The sequence below is a fragment of the Thalassophryne amazonica genome, chromosome 1 (assembly GCF_902500255.1).
Source record: "Thalassophryne amazonica chromosome 1, fThaAma1.1, whole genome shotgun sequence".
Lineage (NCBI taxonomy): Eukaryota > Metazoa > Chordata > Actinopteri > Batrachoidiformes > Batrachoididae > Thalassophryne > Thalassophryne amazonica.
Window position 1 is genome coordinate 146,480,478 of NC_047103.1, and position 14,928 is coordinate 146,495,405.

Genomic DNA, 14,928 nt, shown 5'->3' on the forward strand with positions numbered 1-14,928 from the left:
TTAAAAAAATTACTGGACCCTGATCGTGTTCCGGATCATTACCAAAATTTCATGACTTCTAAGTTAGGCCAAGATACACCCCTGGTAAAATTTTCATTGAAATCCGTTGAGGATCAGTTTATGTACTTACTGAAACATTGTACAAATAGTGGGAAATGTGTTGTGTTATCAAAAAATGGATTTGAGTTAACGTGTCCTCAGTGTTGTCAAGTTAAACTCAGTCGCAAGGAACACTGACAGTATGCCTTTCACATTAAAAGTATTTGATGGGATGTTGGCATGAAATGTTTTATTGTGAAATTCCAGCAACGTAAATTATCTGATGTTGTTTAACTTTGCTACCAGTAACAGCGAGACACTCCATCTTGGAAGTATGAATGTTACAATATTAATCAAAATAAAGGTTTAAAAAGAAAGGTTTTGAAAATTAATCCCCCAAATTTTGATAATAAAGGATGCACATCACCGTACCATTTGCAAGCCATATCTGAAAGCTGAGGTCAATCTGTCAAACAGTTAGAGAGATATGCAAGCCACATACCCACACACAGACGTTTCTTGCTTTATAGATAGATTTTGTGGTATACATAGTTTAAGTCAATGTTAGTTATTGTATTTGCATTTGTATTTTTGAATTCAAATTTATACAACCACAATGGTCTGTTGCTCAGAATATGTGATTTTTAGCTGCAGTCCCAGAAAGAATAATAAGATATGGAAGCTGAACAATTTGTAACTTAATGTGGTAATATGAACTAAATCATGAGAATTCAGAATAAAAGTCTAGAAAAATGCAACAAAAATATCAAATATCAAATGACTTGTAAGAATACGGTACGTATTAAATAAGAATAATATATGAAAGTTGAGATTATTGAATGAAATAAAGGCCTTAATTGTGTAATTAAAAGGGGACATATTCAATTTGAGAATATTGAATTAAAGTCTAAAGCCCCTGTCAGACATAGCAAGAAAGTGCCAGATCCATGCACGAAACAGCTAAGATTGCCATGATCCGACGCAGTCGGAGGAAAAGAGGCGTGGTCAACAGTGTCGGAGAGCAGAAAGACTGCCTCGTCCACACCTGTCAGATCGCATCCAGAGAGCGTGTAGATGACACAGACTGCTGTCAGACAGCAATTAATGGAGCTGCAGACTGCCCGATCTCCAAATATCTGGATGGCAAACACGGACCAGAGCGCTGTGTTCCTCACGTGCGCACGCAGCATGAGTATGTGCGTGTGTGTATGCATAACGCTGCATGGGCCACTAAGCATGTGCACAGGGCACACATGCGAGCACCTGCCACTGGACAGCTTCGCTTAAAGTTTTCCGGCATTGGGCCATGCAGTCCCCTTCTTCAGAGGGAGCACTTTTCCAGGTAACTTTCTTTTTTCTTGTTTGACCACTTCAGGAGCACAATGCAACTCTAGACACCATGCGTGCAATGAAGCATTACTGCGCACGACAGAGAGACGCAGCTGCCTGTGTTACATGCAGCTATGATGGAGACAATAGTTCACATTATTTACATCGCCCATGGGAAGGAATGGACAAATATCTGCACTGTAAGGTCTACTGTGGATATAACAGCCTGTTCAGATTTGCGGTGGCGTGCATGCAATAGCACACGGAGCTTTCGGTTTGACAGCTGCTGTTCACATTCACTGTACATGATAATAATTCATCCATCCATCCATCCATCCATCCATTTTCTTCCGGAGTCGGGTCGCGGGGGCAGCAGCTCAAGCAAAGCCGCCTGCTTAATAATTCATAATTACAGTATTATCAAGATGAAGCATGCCACATGCATTTTAACAGTTCCTTTGCACTTCAGGGGGGTGGACATTCTTATACGTGGCATGTGGGTCATACCAACAGGCTTTGCGGTGCCAAATCCATCTCGAGGTTCCCTCGTATGTGCTCAAATCATTTCAGGTCCCGTTTTTCCGCCATCAGAATATGTAAATTGTGGTTCTAATTTCCTCAGATTACATATGGACCGCTGTCGGATAGGTGTTCCGTCTTGACTGCGCCCGAAGAGTTTTGAACATATGCATCACAGTCGGGGCTGCCGGCTGATTTTGACCAACTGTGTCGACTTCCACAGATGGCTGTCAGAATGTTTTGGAACTGAAATCTGACACTTTTCGGATGTGCGCCGATTCATAATTCCGATGCCATTCTGCATGATTCCGGCTATGTGTGACGGGGATATAAAGCAATGAAATGCAGGTCTTAAAGATGGAGTCAGTGTCAGAGTATATGTAATTAAACTTGAAACTAACCTATGAAATTAACCATGAGAATTTCAAATGAAATGGTAAACAAATGTAATAAGAATCTAAATTTTGACAGGGAGCCAAATAAAGAGTCCAAAGAGAAGAACAGATAAAAACAGAGGATGTTCAGTAAAAGACAAAACCAAAGTAATGAAAGTAGCAGCTGTTGACAACTCTGATCCTGGACATCAGAGCTGCAGAACACGCACCGTGTTTTCTACAGACACACACGTGTGTATGTTTGCTGTCCTCACATCGAAATACATAAAAACATATATCGCTTCTGCATCGGGCTGGAGAGCGCGCACATTGACAGGCTGTTCCAGGTGGACCGGACCGCCAGTTCATGTGGACACGCAGCAGCCGATCTGCATATCACTTATCAGCAGAAATACGCTGTACCAAATGCCGTTTGTCAGTTATCACAGCACTTTTTTTTTTCTTTTTTTAGAAAATATGTTTATCTGCTTGTTGATTTTAACCATTTCACGGTCCTGTTATGAAACAGTGATTGTGGTGCAGTGGTAAAGTTTCTGTCTAGTAATCTGAGCATGTGGGTTCAAATCCAGTGAGTGGCATTTTAATTTATTTATTTAACCAGGGTTATTTAACCACGGGGTTCTGTATTGCATCCCCTTTTATGTATTATTTATATCAACCTAATGATATTCACTAATTATACAGCTGGTTTTTATTTTATTTTCCTCCACATCAGGAGCGTGATGTGGTGCAGCTCGTCCCACAGTGCAAACAGCTGCAGCAGCTCGCACTGTGTTCCTGCTTGAAAGACCGTTGTGTGCATGAACTGTCGCACTGGGATCGTGCACACCTGGCCGTCGGTGTGATGTTTCGTGGTGCGCTAATTCAAACTGTTTCGTGCTGTTTTGCCATAATCCAACCAAATACACATTATGTGTGAATTAATAATAGAATGAAGCCTGCAGACATGGAAATAAATGAAAATTCTAAATGAAACCAAACAACATGGACTGAACATTGAATACAATGCAATGTTGATCTTTTAAATCGAATATGAGTCAGAGATTATGCAAATAAACTTGAGAATATGACATGAAATATTAAGAAAATGTAAAAAAAGTCTTAATTATCAATGGGAACAATATGGATGGCAAAAGGAATAAAAATATAACCATGACAATTTGAAATGAAATGTAAACTAATGTAGTAGGAATCTTAATTTTGACAGGGAGCCAAATAAAGAGTCCAAAAAGAAGAACAGATAAAATCACATGAAAACCAAAGTAATGAAAGTATTATACATGGAATAATAGTCAGAGGGTATGTAATTAAACTTGACAATATAAAATGAAATGTTAAGAAAATGCAATAAAAGTATTATTAATGGAAGGAAGCCTGCAGATATGGAAATAAATGAAAATTTAAAATAAAACCAAACAACATGGACTGAACATTAAACACAATACAATGTTAATCTTATAAATGGAATTTGAGTCAGAGATTATGCAGAATATGACATGAAATATTAAGAAAATGCAATAAAAGTCTTAATTATGGATGGGAACAATATGGAAGACCAAAGGAATAAAAATATAAAACTTGAGAATATGGAATGCAATTATAAGAAAATGTAAATAGTAAAAAAATATATATATATTGGTGATATAAATATTGTTCTGTTGAAATTTTTTTAAAATTATTTATTTATTTTCAAATCATGCGACTTGTATATTACCCTCGTCAAGGGTCTCAACCCTAAATTTGAGAAGTACTGTTGCACTGGTAGTTGAGGTTTTGGTTTTATAAGAGAAACAACTTTCAGTAGTAGTAGTTGACGAGTTGTCCAAATTTAACAAAACTCTGTTTAGGATGTAAGTTTGATGATGACAACTGTATTCCTCTAAAGCAGCGCATTCATTTTTTCATTATAGATAAAATATAGAGTACATACATAGAACAAGGTGCAGGCAGTTTGTCCAGTGAAGGTGACAACGGACATCATTTTCGCAATTTTCATAACTCTCCTGCCATTACACTGTTGTTACATCTGGTCAAAAGGCATTTGGTGCTGCACAAAGTTCCCCTTCACTCACCAGCAAAGTAGAAACGCAGCACTAATCTAAACAGATTGGCACTGTATTTTGACCACAGTGGATTTCAATTACAGTCAGGCAACAAAGTTAATGGTCGACGCAACGACTATGAGCTTACACACAAAGAATAAATGTCATCCTGTTGCTGAAAACAATGCTTGAGTAAGCAAAAGTGTCAAAATGTAAAGGCAATTAGTAAAAGATGGCAAGTAACTGCAAGCAATTTTGTCATCATTTTGACAATATAGATGGAAAGAAAGACTTGAGCAGGGGTGGTGGCCAAGTGGTTAATGCGCTTGGTTTCAGTTCGGAAGGTTCTGGGTTCAAATCCCACCCCTGCCACATTTCTCCATGTAATGTGGAGTTGCGTCAGGAATGGCATCTGGCGTAAAACCTGTGCCAAATCAACATGCAGATCCACCTTGGATTTGCTGTGGCGACCCCGAGTGCAAAGGGAACAGCCGAAGGGACTTACTAGATGGAAAGAAAGACCAACTAAAATGCAACTAGCATTAACTAACTAAACTAACAGTTTAGTTATTTAATTATATAACTAATATAACTATATTTGGTCTATATTAAGACTTTTATTATTATTCTATTTAGATTATTTTTCATTTATCATTGCACATATTAATACTAGGCAGTAGTAAATACTATTTGTGAATATTAACCAGTCAAAGAATATAGCCATTTTTTGTAATCTAAACAGTAAACAACTAGCCTTTTTTTATTGAAAGACTTAATAAGTAAAACCAAATTGGTAAAATTTAAATCATATCAAGTCCAACAAATATTCCTAAAAATAAAAAGGCAAGATGGAGCACAACTCCACAGAACAATCACAAACAAGCAGCTCTGTACCCTTGATCAGTATTATCCCAATTCTCAACCCAAGCATCAGCATCAGTGCTTTGTGAAAATGTGTGTGTGTGTGTGTGTGTGTGTGTGTGTGTGTGTGTGTGTGTGTGTGTGTGTGTGTGTGTGTGTGTGTGTGTGTGTGTGTGTTTGTCCCCTTTCTGGCTTTAAGTCTCTTTTCTGTCCCATTAGAGCCCTTCACAACCCAGTGGACGAGTAACATTTCCTATACTACTAATTAAAAAGGCTCGCTCTGTGCACCCATCCACATATGCAGAAAAAGAGTGACGGAAAGGAAGGAAAGGCAAGGGGAGCACTGGACGGAATGCAGGCAGACCAACCAAGGTTTTCCAGCATATGGATCTCAGCCTGCCACATATCACCCTCACTTGTGGTTGATGCTGCTGTGATCAGAGGCACCCTGACACTGCTATGTTGCTCTGGCACCCAAAGGCAAAGGAGTGGTGGAGAGCAAGAGATGAAGCAGGGAAAGCGATATGTACGGTGGTGGAGAGGGGAGTCGATGGTAGAAAAATTAGGGGCAATGGAATGGGTAATAAAGGAGAGCGATAGGAGATGAGCATGCAGGGTCTCAGATACTGATATCTATATACATAAAGGGCTACATCTGTCAGTCTGTCTGTCCGGGATAAACTCCCAAACTATAATATGTAGCCCTAAAAACTATATATATTCTGAGTCATGACATGGGGAACAAACTGGTACCATTTTTTTTTAAAGTTGAACTGAAAATTACCCCCGAAAATAGCCGGCTGTGGGTATGACCAGGCAGATTCAAATTTCCAGCCATGTATATGTGTTGGCCATCTCTGTTTATTTAATCCCTTTCTACAGCACTCAGCACAGCACAGCCACAGCACACTCAGCAAAACAACAACATGCTTAGGCTGAGGCTGTGGGTATGACCAGGCAGATTCAAATTTCCAGCCATGTATATGTGTTGGCCATCTCTGTTTAGTTAATCCCTTTCTACAGCACAATCAGCACAGCACAGCCACAGCACACTCAGCAAAACAACAACATGCTTAGGCTGAGGCTGTGGGTATGACGAGGCAGATTCAAATTTCCAGCCCTGTAAATGTGTTGACCATCTCTGTTTATATAATCCCTTTCTTCAGCTATATAATACACCCGTAATACTGCCGTGATAATCTCAATGTGTCGGATCAGTTTCCTCACTACATGCGTTATACAACCGTGATTGTTCATCATGTATTCGCTATATATAATTAATATATCTGTAATTCATACTGGGACATTTGTAATTTTTGGCCATTTTTGTTGCGGACGACAACGAACGCCCGCGATTTGTATACTCACTTCATGCACAATTAATCTTCTCCCCGGTGGGATAGGGCCCTAAAACAGGTTAACTTTCATCTGCTTTACATGATGGAGTCCAGAGATAGGCATCAGGATATATATAGGACTTACGTCTTCTTTAGGAGGCAATCAACAAAGCAGACAACTAGTCCATCCCACTGCTCAAATGTACCCATCGATCCTCTGCAGCCAGATGAAACAACGTGGGCATACCACTGTGGTCCTTAGTGCCTACATGCTGGAGCACCATGTGGCAAAAATATCATAGCTGACATTCCCTCACAACTCAAGTGGTACTCCTGATCTGAATATCCCTGCTCATTTGCCATAAAGTCATTCTTCCACTACACAAGGATCTTCTAAAGACACAAGAGGCTTCATTGGTTAAAAGTCCTGTCATGTACACTCAACAAAATTATAAACGCAACACCTTTGGTTTTGCTCCCATTTTGTATGAGATGAACTCAAAGATCTAAAACTTTTTCCACATACACAATATCACCATTTCCCTCAAATATTGTTCACAAACCAGTCTATCTTGGAGGTGAACATGCTGGATGTGGAGGTCCTGGGCTGGTGTGGTTACACGTGGTCTGCGGTTGTGAAGCTGGTTGGATGTACTGCCAAATTCTCTGAAACGCCTTTGGAGACGGCTTATGGTAGAGAAATGAACATTCAATACACGAGCAACAGCTCTGGTTGACATTCCTGCTGTCAGCATGCCAATTGCACGCTCCCTCAAATCTTGCGACATCTGTGGCATTGTGCTGTGTGATAAAACTGCACCTTTCAGAGTGGCCTTTTATTGTGGGCAGTCTAAGGCACACCTGTGTACTAATCATGGTGTCTAATTAGCATCTTGATATGGCACACCTGTGAGGCTGGATGGATTATCTCAGCAAAGGAGAAGTGCTCACTATCACAGATTTAGACTGGTTTGTGAACAATATTTGAGGGAAATTGTGATATTGTGTATGTGGAAAAAGTTTTAGATCTTTGCGTTCATCTCATACAAAATGGGAGCAAAACCAAAAGTGTTGCGTTTATATTTTTGTTGAGTGTATTATTTGTAGGTGTGCACCAAAAAACACATTTTTTCACTGATTAGGTCATCTTCCTTCATGAAGAGTTGAACTAATTAGAAAGAGCTGGTTTTGTGTTGAGTTTTATTCACCGAAGCCGGGGTTACCCACTGGTTATTCTCAGAACCATACAGTAAGATCCAGACCAGGACCAGAACCCAGAAAACTTGGACCTGGATACAGCAAATGAATTGTCATCACCAAACATCTCTGTTCAGTAACCTCATTGCCAAGCTTTCTAGATCTCAAAGGCAGAGGACCCAGAGAAACAACATATACAGTACATATGTGGACAACTCTACATGTTTGACCCTTTCAATGCATTCATATGGAGTTCTGATGGGCAGGTCAAGGAAGTCTGTATCCTTGTCTTGATTCAGGACAATCGCTAACCCAGACACTCCGATTCCTCACTGAGCTTCTCAAGTGGGGCAGTCAGGTTATTCAGCTTTCACAAAGATCACAGTATTGTCCGTGAAATCATGGTAGTGGGTGAATGAAGAAGGAGGTGTGTGGACTGTGGTGGAAATGATGGAGAGAAAAAGCAAAAGGTGAAGCAGGAAAAGGAGGCATTGACGGAACATCAGCGTTGAGGCTCCCTTGTCAGTTAACATCACTGCAGTGATTGTCTTCACAACAGTGTGCATATGTATGAATGAATAAGGAGTCAGTACATGAGCGATGAGGAAAGGAAGACGTGATCTTTCCTCCTCATCAAGTTTGGACAGCAACACGCAGTTCCTTTGGAGATTGGTTTCATCTTTCTGTTTAACTCAGTCAAGCTGTTATTAATATTTCATCGTCCATTTGTCCCTCCTTGTTCACAGACTCAGTCATTCATTCACGTGTGAGAGTGTTTTCATGTTATATATGACTTTTTGAGACTAATTAGCAATGACACCAGAGACACTTGTCATCACCTTGGTCTCAATATCACTATGTTTCTATTTATATTAGCAAGATAGCTTAAGAATGCCAAATCCAATTAAATTAAAATTTGACAGGTACTTTGTACCTTTGGATGGGAATATTTTAATTGCCGTTAGATCAGTTTGGTCACCAGTCAATGATCAAAGTCAAATTTATTAATCCATGCTAATATATTGGAAAATGGGTCATTTATGGAAATTAGTTCAAATATTACAATACAAAATAACCCCTACCTGGCTGCCTATTGAAAATTCAAGTGGCCAATTGTTTTTTGTTTTGTTTTGTTTTTTTTTCATAAGAGTAATGTCTAAGGAGCATTTGTGCTTAATTTGATGCTTGTTTCACCATTTGAACCATTCCTCTGTAAATATTCTGTTATCTGCTACATTAAGGCTTTTCAATTTTAAAATCTAATATCCACTCAATCCACAGTACACATCAGATGTGGATCAAACTTAGTCGATTCATTAAGAGCAACACCTTTGCACCTGATTATCACAAATGAGAGTGATTCAGGCACTTTTGATTGATATAATGCAAAATGTACTAGGATTTTTCCTGACTTTAACCTTTGATCTATGACCTTGAAAATTGAATGAGTTCTTGCCTACCAGAATATGAATCTTCAATAAAAAATTTCCTAACAATATATGAAAAATTGTGGGCTGCGGGCTGTTCACAAACAAAGAAACAGGGGTGAAAACATAACCTCCTCCAACTTCGGTGGTGGAGTTAATCATTGGAACCAAAAAACTTCAGAAGTAAAAAATTTGATTTTTTGACTGTTTTGAATGTGTGGCAGCACGGTAGTTTGGTGGTTAGCACTGGTGTCTCACAGCAAGAAGGTCGTTGGATTGCTTCCCGCCCTTTCCATGTGGTGTTTGCATGTTCTCCTCATGTCTGAGTGGGTTTCCTTCGGGCACTCTGGTTTCCTCCCACAATCAAAAATGCTTATGTAAGGTTTGCTCCTTCCTCTGCACCTGAACAAGGCAGCGTCTCTACATATGGAGTTGGTCACCAGGTGCTGGAGTGTGGCTGCCCACTGCTCCTAGTGGTTGGATTGTGTCTAACTGTTATTAGGAAGGATTAAATGCAAAGGACAAATTTCGCAGTGTATACAATGACAATAAAAAAGGCCCTTCTTCTTCTTCTTCTTCTTGAAAGTGTGGAAGTTTAACCTCAATTCTACCAAAAGACTCACATTTCTCTCACAAACAGCTGATTGTCTCCAGCCACACACATTATCCTAAACAGATGCAACCGTTAATCATCACCACAAACCAATAGAACACAGGCAGGTCCTTTAAAAACTTCAATGGCCCTGCTGGCTATGCTGGGGGGGCCTGGCTGTCGGGGGGTCTTGTGCACTTCTTGGCCCCGGGGTTGGGCCCCACCTCTTGTCTGGGGGCCCAGCCCCGCCCTCGTATGACTCGGTGGTCCCTACCTGTGCTTTGGATTCGGTTGCGGTGGCTCCTTTTCCCCCCGTCCTTGCTGCTGCTCACTCCCGCCTTCGGGGCCTGTGGCCCTGGTGGTGTGGTTCTGGGGCTCCCCTATTGGTGGGCTTATGCCGGTGCCCTGTGTACTTCCCTTGGGTATGGGGCTGCTCCCTGTGCCTCCGTGAGGAGGGGTGGTGTCTGGGATGCGTTCCGGCGCCGTCGGGCGGCTCCCCTGTTGGTCTGTCATGTCGCCCGGTGGCTCTGGAGGCTGCCCATCCTGGCCCCTGTGCCCTTCCACTGCCCTTTTTCTCCTGGTTTCTCCCAGGGCCCTGCATCCTGGACCCATTTCCGCCGGTGCTCGCGGCCAGCCGCATGGCTTCCGACGTGCCGGAGTGGTCCATGTCATATGGTAAGGATCTGTACTCTTGCCTTGGCCCAAGACATCAGCTATAGTAGTGATTAGATATTTAGCTGTGATCTGGGTCTGTGTGTGTGGATGGTTGCTTGTTTGTAGCCATCACCACAATTCGGTTTTGGGTGCTCTCAAGGGGATCAAGACTCTGGTGTCCTAGATTAGGGTATGGATGCTCACTAATTAGACAACAGACTGTTGCTGGCACTTTTGTTCATGTGTGGGGGTTTTTTCCTGGTATGTTGTATGGATGGGGCCCCGTCTCCTCGGTGTCTCACGTCACAGTTATTGTCTTCACCACTCGTCTCTCATTCTTGTCTTTGTGTTGTTTTGGTGGTCGGCCCTTCCTGATAGAAGTTGTCGGTTGGCTTTGAGTAGGATGTTGTAGGCTGATCGTGAAGGGCGGATGGGGGTCTCACACACACACACACCACATTCACTCATGCACTACATACCTTCTGTCTCGCAAGAATAAATTGCATATATGGGTATTAATGTTCATAAATGGTTCTGCCAGTGTGGCATTTACCATTACTATATATGCAAACAGGGGAAAAAAGAAAAAAAAAAAACTTCAATGTCTCACTCACCTCTGGCTGTTTTGTTTTTTTTTTTCCCCAGTTCTCCAGACAACACTGCCTCCAGTGCCGCACCACCAGAAGCTGGTCCCTGTCTGAAGTGTGGGATGGGCTCCGCCCCCTGCTTCCTCCATCTGCAGGATTTGAGATCATCTCGGCTAATCCCACTGCCACGATGGGGACTGAGGCTGAACCAAATTTACATCTCTGTATTCACTTCTGTAATAAATTAATTTTCTTTAACCTGTCGGGTCTTCTGGCAGAAAAGGGCAAACAAGGTCAAACTCCATTCTATGACGTATGTGCTCACAAATCCTAAAGCTTGTCTCTCATTGCCAATTCTTGGCCCACATTGCCCTCCCAATTTATTATCAAAATTCGGGTGCCATACTATTGTATACCTATGATAGAAGGTTAGACTTTACTATACATCCAAATACGGATGCAGCCCATGACACAAGTGCTTGTGTACACAAGCATTTGCGCCCACAAGTTCAAGCCAAATGCATACAAATCTTCCATACAGTCAATGTACTAATCTGGTGGTTATTACTACACTATTACACAAAGCTAAAATGTTATCTGAAAACTGTCTTCTGTTGAAGAGTACAACATGCATTTCATGGGATTTATGTTGCAGATGGTGCAAACTCTTCCACTTTAAATCATTCTTTTTTTTTGTCAACCATGATGTACTAAAAGTGGACTGCACGTGCTGTTTAATTACCTCAGGTGTTACCTAGAACATAGACTAACACCTTACACTTTGAAGTATAAAGTACTCTAAGCACTGTTGATGTAGTTTTAAGTGTCTTTGCAGAACTATATCCCATATTGTGGTCACCATCTGCCTGTTAATATTCAATGCAGCTGTTCTCTTTCCTATTATTTTCTCAAACATTGCAATGACATAACAACACTGTTTTTGTGAGTAGGTCTCCATTACCGTATGCGGTTGTCTTAAGAACTGTGAAATTACAATTTTCTCCAATGTACAGCATACAAATTTGTTGTTTATAAAGAACGTCTGGTCAATTTTTGGAGAGAACAAAAACAAACAGCAGTCTCCAAATAAGAGAAATGTAGATGAGATGTTACCTGAAAAATAAAATCCTTCTGGTGTTTTGGGTACACCAGAGCAGTTAGTGCACAGACTATTTGGCTGTCTGCTGTGCAGAAATAGGAGGGATTAAAAACATTCTAAAAACTTCAAATCTTCAAACTTTTTTTGGATCACAGTCCTCATGTCTGCTACCCATATTCTTGCTGAAAGAAAGGTACGAGAGGGGCAATGCTTCACCTGCATACACACACAATCCTGCACTGTGCAATATTTTGGCACACATATCACAATATTTCATTACAACTAATATATTCATTGATAAGCTTTACATCCTCTCTCTTTCCCCATTAGTTATGGAGATTTCCTTGATTTTTTTTTATGATTTTTTGACAATATTTAGTTTTTCCTTTGACAGTCTGCTCCAAATGGTAACCATATGGAGACACTCACTCGAGGAATATTCTGAACCTTCTCGCACACAGAAGGTATGTGCGTAGCATGTGTGCGGCATTCAGTGGATTTAACATAGCGCATCATCTGCAGCTCCCTGGCCAGTGTTTCATCAACTTTTTCTCTGTTTTCTTCCATTTTATCATAGATTTTGAGATTCTGAACAACCTGATGCTTACGTCACAAACACAGTGTATGCACTGTGAGTCAAAGCAGTTTAGAGAGCTCTTCCAAGCACGTCCAATTGGAAGAAGGCCCCAGGAAGGACCCAGGACACTCTGGAGGGATTATATCTCCCAGCTGGTTTAGCAACACCTCAGGATCCTCCAGGAAGAGTTCAGGGACGTGGCAGAGAATAGGGAAGTGTGGTATGACCTGATTATTGTGCTGCCCAGACCAGGATATGTGGCCAGAAATGAATGAATGAATGAATGAATAAATGAACCTATTTCCTTTATGCTATCATGCAGAAAATCAAACAACCAACTTTATTTGAAAAGCACTTTAAAACACCCACAGTGGACCAATGTGCTGTACAGAAGAATAAATAAAAATCATCATAAAAGACATAACAGTTTACATTAGATTAGATTAAATAGAAATGTGATGATCCCTTGGAAAGACTCCCTCAGGGAAATTGAGGTTCCAGCACCATTGTATAGCAGCACAGGACAAGAAGTACATAGAATATCAAAAGTGAAAGTAAAAGCAGTATGCAAATATAAATATAAATACACAAAAATATAAATACCAGACATACTGATTCCTACTGGTTTACTGGCTACTCCTGTTCCTCTCATTCCCGTCCTCTGTCTTCCTGTTACTCCTTCTCCCCCTGAGTGAGGAGTTGTACAGTCTGATGGCCTGAGGGACAAGGGAGTTTTTCAGTCTGTTGGTCCTGCACTTGGGAATAAATGAATCTTGAAGGCGCACTCTGTGGCTGAAGAGGCTCCTCCGGTTGCTGATGACGGTGTGCAGGCGGACCCGGCGCCACGAGGGGGCGTTTGGGGGCGATGCCCCCTCACATCATCAACGTCGCCCCCTCTGATGTGATAGTTTTCAAAAATAAAAATAAAAAAGAAAGAAAAAGAAATACTGGAAAATATGGCACCTCGCAGTTTCGTGGATTTTTTTAGTCCAATTGTGCATGTTTTTTTGTTTTTTTTACAGCGCATTGCGTCCACATCAAGCAGGCCGGTGTTCTGTCGAGATGACGGGACACCTGTTGCGGCACCACGAAGAGAGAGTACATGCATTGTGTTCTGCGTGTCTCTTTATAAGAATCTTCTCGCTCAGAAGAAAAAAGAGCGCCAACAACTACCCATAACTGTGTTCTTCACTTGGAAAAAGACACCTGCAGTGAGGTGTGAGTGGAAAAAGGCGCAACAGTGGCGCGGCGCCAGGACGAAGAGGCGCGATCAGAGGAACTGTGAAATACTGGTCAGTCACTATTAATAATTTCTTATGTGTCCAACCTCGTAGGTTGATCATTAAAATTAAATTTGTTAGTTCTAAAAGCCATCATAATTATTTATAGAAAAACATTCTATTTTTATTTCTCAAACAAATGTTTGGGCCTAAAAACAGGTTGGTCTTATTTTTCTACTAAGGTTTGAACTTTGAGAGTGTTTACACACGAGAGAAAAGTGAGAAAATGTTAATGCCTGTTTGAGAAAAGTGTATAAAGTGTGTAGTGAGGGGTTTTACAGCCTTAAAATGTCTATAATAATTGTAAAAAATAACGCTGTCTACTTTGCGGATTTCGCCTATTGCGGGCTATTTTTAGAACGTAACTCCCGCGATAAATGAGGGACCACTGTATATCTACATGAAAGGTTTATCTTTGACCCGTTGTGTGACTGTCATGCCCAATTGCGCTGTGTTTGCGCTTGTGATGGAGGGCTGTATGTGGGGTTAATCTACTGTATCGTGTCGTTTCTCAGATCTGTTGTTGGTTTGGTTTTGTGGTATGCAGGAGATCACTTGACCGAGGGTCTATACGTTCAAATAATAATTAAAAAATACTGTCATCACTCTTTACTCTTAGTCAGTCTCTTACAATGGTGTAGCCTAAATACACAAGCTTTCCAGGAGTGCACCCAATTCATTACGCACGCTCAGAGGCAGGTACCCTCCGGTGCGCACTTTTTTTGGGGGGGGGGGTGACCCCACCCCCTGTGATAAACTCAATTGCCCCCTTAATATTTTTTTTATGGCGCTGGGCCTGTGTGCAGGGGACATAAAATTATAAATAAAATACAACTAAAACAATTAAAAGGCATAAAACACAAGTACAAATAACAACCACACAATAAAAAGCAAAAAGATAAAATCAAATAACTACAAAATCAGCAAGAAAAACTTGACATGCTGTGTATGAATATTTGTGCGAAACAATTTATGCTATTTTTTATGGATTTT